The sequence below is a fragment of the Cibotium barometz genome, chromosome 28, assembly GCF_041138505.1.
Source record: "Cibotium barometz isolate CiBa-2024 chromosome 28, ASM4113850v1, whole genome shotgun sequence".
Taxonomy (NCBI): domain Eukaryota; kingdom Viridiplantae; phylum Streptophyta; class Polypodiopsida; order Cyatheales; family Cibotiaceae; genus Cibotium; species Cibotium barometz.
In genome coordinates this window covers 15,463,218-15,474,878 of record NC_141073.1, presented here as the reverse complement: position 1 = coordinate 15,474,878, position 11,661 = coordinate 15,463,218, and the positions used below count along the sequence as shown (strand labels likewise).

At 43.6% G+C, this 11,661-nt stretch overlaps 2 pseudogenes; both read right to left on the bottom strand.

The window, feature by feature from the left end:
- Positions 1 to 6,635: 6,635 nt before the first annotated feature.
- LOC147622570 (uncharacterized) lies at positions 6,636 to 10,044 on the bottom strand (annotated as a pseudogene).
- Positions 10,045 to 10,354: 310 nt separating this feature from the next.
- On the bottom strand, positions 10,355 to 11,228 carry LOC147622569 (uncharacterized; annotated as a pseudogene).
- Between the last annotated feature and the right edge of the window lie 433 nt (positions 11,229 to 11,661).

The following is an 11,661-nucleotide window of genomic DNA, read 5'->3' as shown; positions in this document are numbered from 1 at the left end:
TGGTTGGGGTTTTCGATCTCTGGCATTGATCGCACCGTTTCACGAACTCCACAGCATCATGATAAAGAGTCAACCACCAAAGGCCCGACCAGAGGATATTTCTGGCAGTGGTTTCCCCTGAGAAATGTCCACTACCTATGCCTTCATGTGCCTGCTGTAAGATAGGTATATATTCATGCTCACATATACATAAGCGCAAATTCCCATCTTTTCCCCTCTTATAGAGCTGCTCACTTAAAAAAGTATAAGTGGCTGCATCTATTTCGATCGATCTTTTTCTATGTTTGGGGATTGTATCGTCCAATTTGCCGGTTTTGAGGTAGTTCACAATACTGTCACTCCATTTTGGCAAAGGATTGATATGGAAAAGAGTTACATGCGGACTTGGCATTCCGTCCCACAGCATTGTTTACAAGTATGGATGTATTGAGCAACATCCTCATGAAGAGTAGGCCACCACCATCCTTCCCAAGAAATTCTTCGTACTATGTTTTGTTTAGAAAGATGGAAACCACATATGCTGACATGAGCGTGGCCAATGACATCTTTGTAATCCTCCGGGCATACCACTAATCTAAGCACTTTATCGTCACCAAGGTAATACAATCTACCCGAAAGTAGTTGAAACCGTTGGCATCCCTCAATAAATTCCGTCTTCTCCTCCAAACTCTCCTCCACCTCTTTTAGAGATCCAGTGGTAAGGAAATGAACAATGCGTTCACTCCATTTTGGCACTAACTCTACTCTAAATAGTGAAGCGTCTGGAAGGTCATCTTGTACTCCCGTAGGCTCTTCTCCCGATGTGATTCTTGACAAATGATCCGCTCTTTGATGAGTTGAGCCTTTCTTCACAGCAACGGTAAAATCAAACTCAAGGAGAATGACAAACCATCGCACTATTCTTCTCGTAGCACAAGGTTTGTTGACTAGATACAAAAGTGCTTGATGATCAACAAAAAACACAAATTGGGTAGCTAAAAGATAATGCCGAAATTTCTTTACAGCATATATCATAGAAAGCCCCTCGCGTTCTGTGGTTGTATAGTTTTTCTCAGCTACATTTAGGTGTCTACTGGCATAAGAGATAGGGAAATCCATATTTCTTTCACCAGGTTGAGCTAAGATGCAACCAATTGCAAAGGCTGATGCATCAATATGAACATGGAAAACCTTGTTCCAGTCGGGTGCTTTAAGGATCGGTGCACTCACCAAAGCTTGTTTAAGCTTCTCAAATGAAATTTCACATTCCGGTGTCCACACAAACACAACTAGAAGTGCATACATGGGTCTGGCAATCTCAGCGTACATATAGATGAAACGCCGGTAATAACCACAGTGGCCCATAAAAATTTGTACTCCCTTAGCATTCTTGGGTCGTGGAAGCTCGACTATCACACTGATTTTGTCAAGATCCGTTGAAATTCCATTCTTGGACACTATATGTCCTAGAATTTTACCTTGTCGCACCATGAACTTACACTTCTCAGGGTTCAAGCAAATTTGGCAGACTCTGCACTTCTTGAAGACTTTGCGTAGATGTTCTACATGCTCCGCCCTCTCATTGGAATGTACACACAAGTCATCCATAAATATCTCTAGGAAATCCCTGAGGTATTCCCTGAAAGCATGAGCCATGAGCCTTTGGAAAGTGGCGGGTGCATTGGTCAACCCAAATGGCATAACACGATATGCATAAATGCCCCATTCCGTAGCAAAAGCTGTCTTGTGTTGGTCATAGAGTGCAATTGACACTTGATTGTAACCGGAAAAGCCATCAAGGAAGCTATAAGCTCTCTTTCCCGCTACCCGTTCTAACACATGGTCTGTGATAGGCAGTGGATAGTTGTCCCTTACTGTGGCAACATTCACTTGCTTAAGATTAACATAGACTCGTAACTTTTCGTTTTTCTTGGGTACAATCACAATCGGTGAGACCCATTCCGTGTGTTCAATCTCATAAATGAACTCTGCCTCCAGTAGTTTGTCAATTTCCTCCTTGATTCTTCTACCAAAGTTGTCATTATAGGTGTATGGTCTCTGTTTCCTGGGTTTAGCGTCATCTTTCATAGGAATAGTATGTTGGCAGATTGCTGGATCTACTCCCTTTAAGTCCTTGTAACTCCAGGCAAACACATCTCTATACTCTTTCAGGGTAGAGATTAGTAACTCTTCTTCTTCAGCTGTCAAATCCGTAGCTATGTAGACCGGCCTTGGCTCTTCACCCGAATTGGCAAGATCAACCTTTTTTGCATCTTCCGGCCCATCGTACGACTCTCCCATTGTTTCCGATTTCTTCCGTTTGGGCTTTTGAAGCATTATTCTCCGATCCTGAATAGTGTAGCTTTTGAAATTGGATGGGATGTCCATTTCATCTTCAGCTTCATCACTCTCATCATCTTCAGACTCCCAAGATTTTCGTAACATTCTTTTGCAATACCCGTAATAAACCTTTCTCTCAAGTTTGGTCATCTTTGGTTTCTCAGGTTTATTTTCTTTGCCTGATGCTGCGCTTTGTTTTTCTCCCATTGAGCTGACAATGGACTTGGCTGTTTTCTTTTTACCCCTCTTTTTGGTGTTTTCTTTCACATTGTCAGTTTTTCTCACCAAACCCAATGTAGTTTTCCATTTGTTGTAAGACTTGATTGCATCACGAGCTCCTATAAAGTGTAGGTACTCGTTTTTGCCATCAAGCTTGGGCTGTCGTTTTCTACCCTTTGAGTTTGCTTGTCTCTGTTTACGTTTCTCCCTTTGTTGTTTTCGTTTCATTTTTAGGCTCAATGGTTGTTCATCTAACAAGATAGCCTCTCGACCTTGCAACAAAAGACGCACTTTTGCAAGCTCCTCTTCTGATACAATGTCATCTCCATATGAGTCCAAATCGCTTTCATTCCTGTAACCGTCGGTGTCACAATCGAGGTATGGATAATCTGAGTCATCCGTAGACAAGTCTACTATTGATATATCCGTTTTATCCAACTTCCGAAGTGTAGACGATTCCGGTGCACTAAAGTCAGTGCCCCCATTGTCTTGTACAATTGTGACAACCCTTACTGGTATAATCTCATAGCCCTCTTCGTCGCAGAATTGTGTCTGTGGTGCCAAAGCACACACATCCAACGTGGCTAGAGTATGTATCCACTCATAGGGGTCTATGTCATCGCCTGGAAAAGGAACAAGAATATAATCTTTGATAGTGATCAATTGATCAGTTTTCCTCTTGTCCTCTTCAAGCAAATCTTGGCTTGGCACCTCGCATATCCATGTGTCTTTTGCACTGGTTGTAGCTGTGCTTGTGCGTGGCATAAGATCCGAACTAGTAGACTCAAATTCATCTACTGGGGTTCTAGTCACATCTCGGAATGTATGATCCCTGAGATTGACTCTAGTCGTCACATCCTCATGCCTGAGGTATAGGTAATCATATCCCCAATCTTCTAAGACCATTAACTGCCGCATAAACGGTCATCCTAGGATCACTTCGTAATTAGGATCCTGCCCGAAGTCAACAATAGCAAATGTATGCTCAAAGTCTATTCCGCAGGTCTTAATTATGACATTTTCTAATAATCCCAAAGGTCTTTCCAAGTTTCCGTCTGCCAATTGCAGGTCCATGCGGGTTTTTCGTAAAGCTAATTTACCCCATTTCTCCCACATAGCTTTGGTTGCTATCCCAATGCCAGCTCCTGTATCCAATATAGCCATGGTTTTTATTCCATTGTATTTAACTGGAAGCGTTGCATTGCCCTTGTCCTTATTGCGTTCCTGGTAGGCACTTACCTTGTTAAAGGGTACTTGCCTTACAGAAATCACCTCATCTTTGTGGTGTTGTTTTTCGACTAGCTCCCGTGTTAATGCAAGTCCTTTGCTACCCATCAATTCTGCCACATATTGCCATAGTTTGGGTTTCACCTTTAAGAAATCCGCTAATGGTAATGTCGCAGTCACAGGAGCTGATAGAATGGCTTGCAAATGAGCTGTTTCCTTGCGATCTGGAGTTATATGCCTAGATTGAGGCACTTGTACAATGTCTGTTTTTGCTTCATATTCACCCAAAAAGGATGGTAATGTAGCTAGCGTCTTGGCCTCGACGTCTTGGTCTTCATCATCAACTAACTCTTGGTCAGACAAACTCCTAGCAATTCCAAGGTATTCAGTCATGCCCACTATCGAAAGTGGTGCTGTCTCGTTGGAAAGCTCGTCTTTTTGTTTAAGCTCTCTGACTTCTCGCCATAATTCCTCTGCCATTTCTCCTTCAAGAGAGGGAACAGTAGAGGTGATGTCAAAAATCTCCTCCAACTCCACCTCTTCTGGTACATGCTTGGCAGGTTGTAGCTCAGGTGGATCCATTACTACATGTTCTTCCCTCAACAGTGTTTCTTTTGGTAGAATCGGTGCATTACCCAGCGTGTTTGTTTCAAGCTCAGTTTCTGGCTCTTCCTCAATGGTCTCCAAAACTAGTTTCATTGCACTCATTTTCCTAGGTTGATATGGCTGAGGACCCTCTAAAGTAGTTTGCGTGTCTCGAATTAATTGTTGATGCCTCACCAAATCAATTTTCTCCTGGAGGGGGTCTGGGTATTCTAGCAACTTAGGAGGGATGGGTGTCTCAGATGTTACACGGCTGTCCCAAGCTTTGAGAAGGGCTTCGAGTGTTTCATTCTTCTTATCAACAATGACCGATCCTCCCTCATTGCTTCGTGTCTCTGAAGCAGGCTCATCTGCTTCTTGTCCCTTGTTAGTTCTTTTTGGACCCTGGTTTTGTTGAGTGATGTTCTGTCTTGACTCTATGACTTCTCTTATGCCCTGATCCGAGTCAGACTCTGGTGAACTCTCTTTTGTCCTTTTCAACCTCAAGTGTCTCATTTTTCGTTTGGTTTTGTGTGAACTGGAACTTTCTTTTGTAGATTGATTCCCTTTTTGTTCTAATTCCATTCTTGCCCTTGCCCGTGTTACAACTAGCACTGGTGCTGGTTGGTTTCCATTTGTTTGCTCTGTTTCAGCAGTTGGGGATTTAACTACATACTCTTTTCATACCCCTTCAGGTGTTTCAAGGATGATGGACTCCCATGATCCCGTTTCGGATGTTTCCGTACCGCTGTTTACCCCGGTTTTGTTTTTGTTGCCTTTTCTTGTTTGTTTCCGTCTTCGCTTTTGTTTTTGTTGCTCCTCTTTTGACATTTCTCTGAGCACCGGTTCCTTTTGGCACTCTAGTATCAATTGATCTAAGGTCTCTTTGGCTCTTTGTGCTTGGGCATGTGTCACTATATAAATTGGTTTAGTTTCGCCTTCATTTTCAGAGGAGGTAGGTGAAGGAATCACCCCAATCATTCCCAAAGACGTAGGTGTAGATGGCTTCTCAGCCGCTTTTACTGGACAGTCTTTAGAAAGGTGATTTACTCCACACTCAGCACAGTACCTAGGTACTCTTGGCCAATTCATAGTTGCCGCTCTTGCCTGCACTTTTTCCTCCTTGTCAATGGGACAATCCTTAATCCAATGATCTTGTTGGCATTTGAAACATGGCCCAGCTACCTAATTTTAAGTACACGTGTACAAATTTGATCTTATATTTCAAGAAAAATGGCCCATCATGTTTTGAAGGGTCGAACATCATGGATTGGTAGTGGTGCAAATTGTCACATGTTTTGAAGGGTTGCACATCATGTCGCTAAGGACTGGTAGAGCCGCAAATTGTCACTCTCTAGGCACAAGTTATATAAATTGTAACAACTACTTACTGCTTCTCTACATAACTCATGATGCTTTTCTACACTTGTTCAATAAGACATGAGTTAGCACATGTGGTATAAAGAACTCGACATCTCCTTCTTAATGGAATTAGCCTCATTTTTCTGAGCAGGTCTCCATGTTGCTCCATGTCTATCTTTGTTGTCATGCGGTGGCCAAGACGAGTGCTTAGCATGTGAAGGCTCCTCATCTTGGCCATCACATCTTAAGATTTGTGAGGCATGTATTCAAATTTCAATGTGCATCATGAGTGAAAATATTTATTGAGAACATTTGCAACAAATCTTTGAAGTTTGTTCTCCACAAAATACGAAAAAATACTATAAAAGTAATGGTGCCTTATGTATTGAACTCTGCTAATTCTTTTGTATCAGTGTATCTTTTGTAGCTCATGCACAAATTTTCTCCATGAGCTGACTTCATATCTAAAGTTTGTTGATAATACGAATTTCAAGTTTGTTGATATTCCAAGCAAATATCTATATAGCTTATCAGAGATCTTAGGTGAGTTCTTTTCTTATACATGTAAGGTTGTTGTGTGGGGCTATCTCTTGGGACTTACCAATTGAGATTTTGTATATTGCCAATTTTGTTCACGAGAGAGAGAGAGAGAGAGAGAGAGAGAGAGAGAGAGAGAGAGTACAAAATACTCCTTAATTTATGTATTCATAAAAAATCAATTTTTTATGTAGAGAATAGAGAGAGAGAAATGAAATGAAATGAAATGATACGTCTACAAAAGGCCAAAATGACTTATGAGACCAAAAAAGGTTACAAAGTGGCGAATCTGATACAATGTCTATGTGCTAAAAGAAAAACTCTGATACAATGTCTATGTGGTAAAAAAAGAGAAGACTAAAAAATTGAAATGAGCTGAAATGCTGAAATCAGGGTCCCAAGATGTCTAGCATCGGTCGTCGTCGCTGGCGAAACTCATCAATGTCCTCCTTGGTGAGTACTCTAACTGGATGTCTCCCATGTCGTGCTAGAATAGTCCGGACCCTCTGATGCAGCCTCCGTTGAAGTTGTGATGATGGGCGTCTCGATCGCCCAAGCTCAATGGCCCTATCAGTCAAAATACCTCTAGTACAGGTGGACTTTGAAGTCTGTTGTGATGCCTGCTCATTTGCCTGCTGAGTCTGTGGTCTGAAGAAATCAGTGATCTCCCTCTATGAATGTCTCCCATTGTCTGAGCTCCTCAAGAGACCCTCCCTGGGTCTGCGTAGCTCCAACAAAAAAATCCCAAGGCATCTCTGATCCTCATATCTCATAACTCTAGCCAGTGGTCCAAAACCCTCTTTGAATAGGCAGCGGAAGTGGTCTCGTATCTCATAGTATACTGGAAAATGACATATGTGATGTAGCTCTGTCTCTGGCTCTATATGACACAACTGGCAAATTCTGGCCTCTGCTTGTACCCCCAAAATTTTCCAATCTCAACCTGTAAAACTGATGTGATGATGTGCGCATCTGACCAATAGCACATCGGGATAAATGAGTGTCCATGTAGGTCGGTCTGGACACAAATCCATCCTCTATGAGCTGGAGAAGATGCTCTCTATAAAAGCCATCTTTGTGTCCAGCTCACGCGTTGGCTGTGTCCATGTCCTCCTAGTGTCTAACTGAATCAAGTCCTGCCTGACGAGCCGGGTAATCTCGGTTTGCGTGAGGGACAAGGAGGGTGCGTCTAGCGAGTACTGGAAAGGGGGTAGTCTATCCATGTCAAACCCATGTAGATGAAACCAAGATGTCATCTGTGCATACCAACAAGATGTTTCCCCCTGTGAGGCAAGCTGTTGAGAAGACTCCAAAGCTAGGCGGGCATATCTGTCTCTGGGGAGATCCCAAATAATGTGTATAAAAGAGACAGATCTGGTAAATGCCTCTATGAACAATGGGGGAGCAGCAAGCTCTACACAAATAATTGCATGCGGTACAAAGGCCTTGGCCTTAATCATCTGAGAAATCATAGAGACCAGAGGTCTCTCCATACCATTTCATCCATCAGTACTGCCAACTCGGCTATGATGATCTACTGATGGTCCCCATATCTACACCCCATATAGCATAGCTGATGTGACCAAAGTGTTGGTGTCGAAAAGCCAGAGCTTTGTTCGAGGTTCTTGAAACTGAACGTGCAAACACATCCTCTCCATCCTCCCCAGAGTTGCATATGCTCTTGTCAGTCGAGTCTCTGTTGCTCTCCTCAAAGAAAACATTCGACCACTAAAGTCCACTCCAAGGTAGGTGTATGCATTTGTATACTCCACCATCTTCGGACCACATGAAATGGTCGCTCTGCAGATCGCCTGACCCACTGTGGTGTGGTGTTAAACACCATAACCTTGGTCTTGCCAAGGTTCACCGATAAGCCGCTATCACTAGGAAATGTGTGCAATGCATCCAAATGTCGTTGCATCCCCTCTCGTGAATCCGATATCAACACAATATCATTTGCATACAGTAGCAATGAAATCCATGTCCCTGCTACATGTGCTCCTCTATCACCCCCCCTCTTGATGTAATCTGAAACCTCATCTACATACATACCAGACAAAGTAGGGGAGAGTGGACATACCTGTTTCACCACAATAGTGGAGTGAATCAGCTCAGATACCTTTCTGGAGTACAAACCTGTCCCACAACTATCCTGTACATAGCCATGACCCCCCAAATCAGCTTTGTGGGTACACCCATCTCTTGTAGTCTGCGCATCAGTTGGGCTCTAGGGACTATGTCAAATGCTTTGCAAAAATCCACAAAGGTACAATAAATCCTCCTGCCATGTGATCTGCCCTCCTCAATAATAGCTCTAAGTGTCAATATGTGATCAAGAGTAGAAAAGCCCCTCCAGAAACCTGTTTGTCCTGATGCTCGTATGCCTGCTCTCTCTGCCCATCTACTCAACTGATGCTCAAGAATGGATGCATATAACCTGGCCAATGTGTGCCCAAACATAATAGTGCGGTAGTTCCCAGGCATCATTGGGTCTCCTGCCTTGAAGATGGGCACAATAGTGGACATACTCCAAGTGTCAGGAAAACCCTCACACATGGCTCGGTTGAACATCACTACAAGAAGCTCTGCTAGCATATCTCTAGCATGTATGAAGTGCTCCGCCACCAATCCATCATGATCATATGTTGTCCTAGTTCTCATCCTGTCAATAGCTTTCTTGACCATCTCGATGGTAAAGAAAGTGCATGTCTGTGGGCATGGCTCCGAAGGATCTGGTAGAGGAGGCTTTCCTAGGATTGTGTAAAGAGATGATGCATAATCACCCCAAATATCAGTGGATGTGAAAGCCGATGGAGGGGAGTGCTCATGGAAAAATTTCCATGCCTCGCCTGAGTCCTGACTCAAGAATAGCTGGTACAACTCTCTCTCTAACTGAGCACGATAAGTCCTCTTCTTCTGTCGTACTAGGCGTCGGAAGGAAATCTATGACTGTCTATGAGTGATGACTTCCAGAGGCACCTCTCTCTGAAGTGTGGCTCTTGTCTCTCTACACTCCTTATCATACCAACTGTTCTAGGGCATGCTCCCCAAACGACGTCTGTGCTCAGGCTGGGTGTGTGGGTATGCCTCTGCTGCATCATGTAATGTCTCTGTCAATATTTGGGTGAGCTCCTCTAATGGACGTCCCGGCTCCTCAATAACTAAGCGTCTGTATATGCCATCTCTATAGAAAGAGTCAGTCTCCGATGTAAAAGTGTATTGGGTATGCATAGATGTCTGTGCCAACCGAGCTGTACTAAACTAGAATGAGATGGTAAAGGTGAGGAGGGCGTGATCTACTGCTACCCCAATAGGCCTAGGGCTGATTATAAAGTCCTAAATAGAGGGTATAAAACTGAGCTGAGCCAAAACATAATCCACTGTGCTAGCCCCATGTCTGTGAGGAAAACAAGTGAACCCACTCAATGCTGGAGATCTCTGTAGGCCATTCAAAATGGCCAGTCCATGTGCAGTCCCCATTATTATCTGTCAGATATCCCCCATACCCAATGTGCTTCTCATCCTGCGAAAGCCTGGCCAATCCCAAATCACTGACATCCAACTCTCTCAACATCTCCTCTGAGGTATCGTAAAAGACTGTCTGAGAGTGGCCCGTCCTGGCATTAAAATCCCCCAGAAGGATGATATCCCCATCCCTAGAGAATTCCCATATGTCCTCATCCAGTATCATATATGGTGATTGCCCCTTGGGCGGTGCATAGTGAGATGTGCTGGGGGAAAATAGCATATGGCAATATAGAGTGACCTTCCAGTCTCCGCTTTCACCTTGACCGACATATATTTGGCATGCTCATCTCTCCAAACAATACAAATGAGGAACTGCAACTCCTCCCTGAATAAGGTTGCCACACCTCCTGACCCACGTCCTCTATGCTCTAATCTCACCTCCTGTCTACAAGTAGTCTCCCAATGGTATCTTGTCACCCTAGGTAATGTGCCACCGAGAGTCTGGTGTGTCTCTCAGTAGAAAATAATGTCTCTTCCTTTGAAGCTATCTTTAAAGGCGCCCACATGATACATCTAGCTTCAATGACCCGTTACAGTTCCATGCTGCTAGTTTTAGGCTGGTCCCATAGGTTGCGCACCATCATGTGGTGCGTCTCTCCACAATCACAACTCTTCCTCCTCTATAGAAAGCAATTTTCCCCTTCTCCCTGGCTGCTTTGATCTCAGGCATCATCTCTTGCATCTGTGCTATTTGTGCCCCAGTCTTCTTGAGTGTAGGACTCTTCTTCAAGAACTCCTTCCTAGCCTCCATTGTAGGGAAACGTATGATGAGCGCTCTTTCCTTAGAGCTTCCTCTCCCCTCATTCCCCTTCTTCCCCACTCTCCAAGCACCTATGTGTGTAGGCTCGGAGATGCTCATGCGCTTCAAGTGTTCTTTCATTTCTTCCTCCACTTTGTCAGTGTCTTTGAGACCCGTGACACGGACATGAAGAGCCCTTGTCTTCCTCTTTTTCTCTTCCTCTATGGTCATGTTGATGAGGGTGTAGCTTCATGCAGGCCACCTTTCCCTTTCTTTGCGACCTCAATCCACTTCTCCGCTTCATTAACCTTCTTTTGTGTCTTGGTGAGGACATCCGCCCATGAGGAGGCTTCCCGTGATTTTTGCTCTTCCTCTTCTTGAAATGTTTTCACCTTCTCCTTAATGTTATTCAGCTCCTCTATCACTGAGGGTTTGCCCCATCCTTTTCTGACCTACTTTTACGCGTTGTAAGTTCTCCCTTGAGTTCTTCTATCATAGCGTCCTTTTCACTTATGCACTTTTCCACTTTTGATTTCCATGATTCAAAAGTGGCAAGTGCATCGTCTAATCTTTTTTGCATCATACATTCCAATACATTCATCTCTGCCTTCACAATGGCATGCATTTCCCGTTTCAATGTTGTGTACATATTATTTTTATGTGCCACCCCAGTTGCATGCATCTCTCTTTCAATATCCACTGATGGGCCTGCCATAGCGTAGCAGCATCCACACAACTCTCAACCCTATGGATAAGGAGAAGAGGTCAATGCAGGAAGCTTAACCTGGCTAGCACATGAAGGAAATCCTACCGTGTCAACGTAAGAGAGTAGTTAACTTAATCAAGGGCACTAATCTAGTCATTAACCCACTCCTACAAGCTAATCAAATGAGCAAAGCAATGATGATGCTCACTCATTCACTCAACAATCTATGCTAACCTCTTCTTCTCTCTAGATTAAGCTAAATACACACACACACATTCCCTTCACTACAAGCTCATTAACATAAGCTAATAACAAAGAAGACTAAGCATGTGATTAAGCAAGCAATGCTACACATTTAAGAATCAAACCCACACATTCAAGCAAGCAAGAAAGCATAGAATCTATCTACTATCCCGCACATGCTTCCCAAGCCCAATAAGCA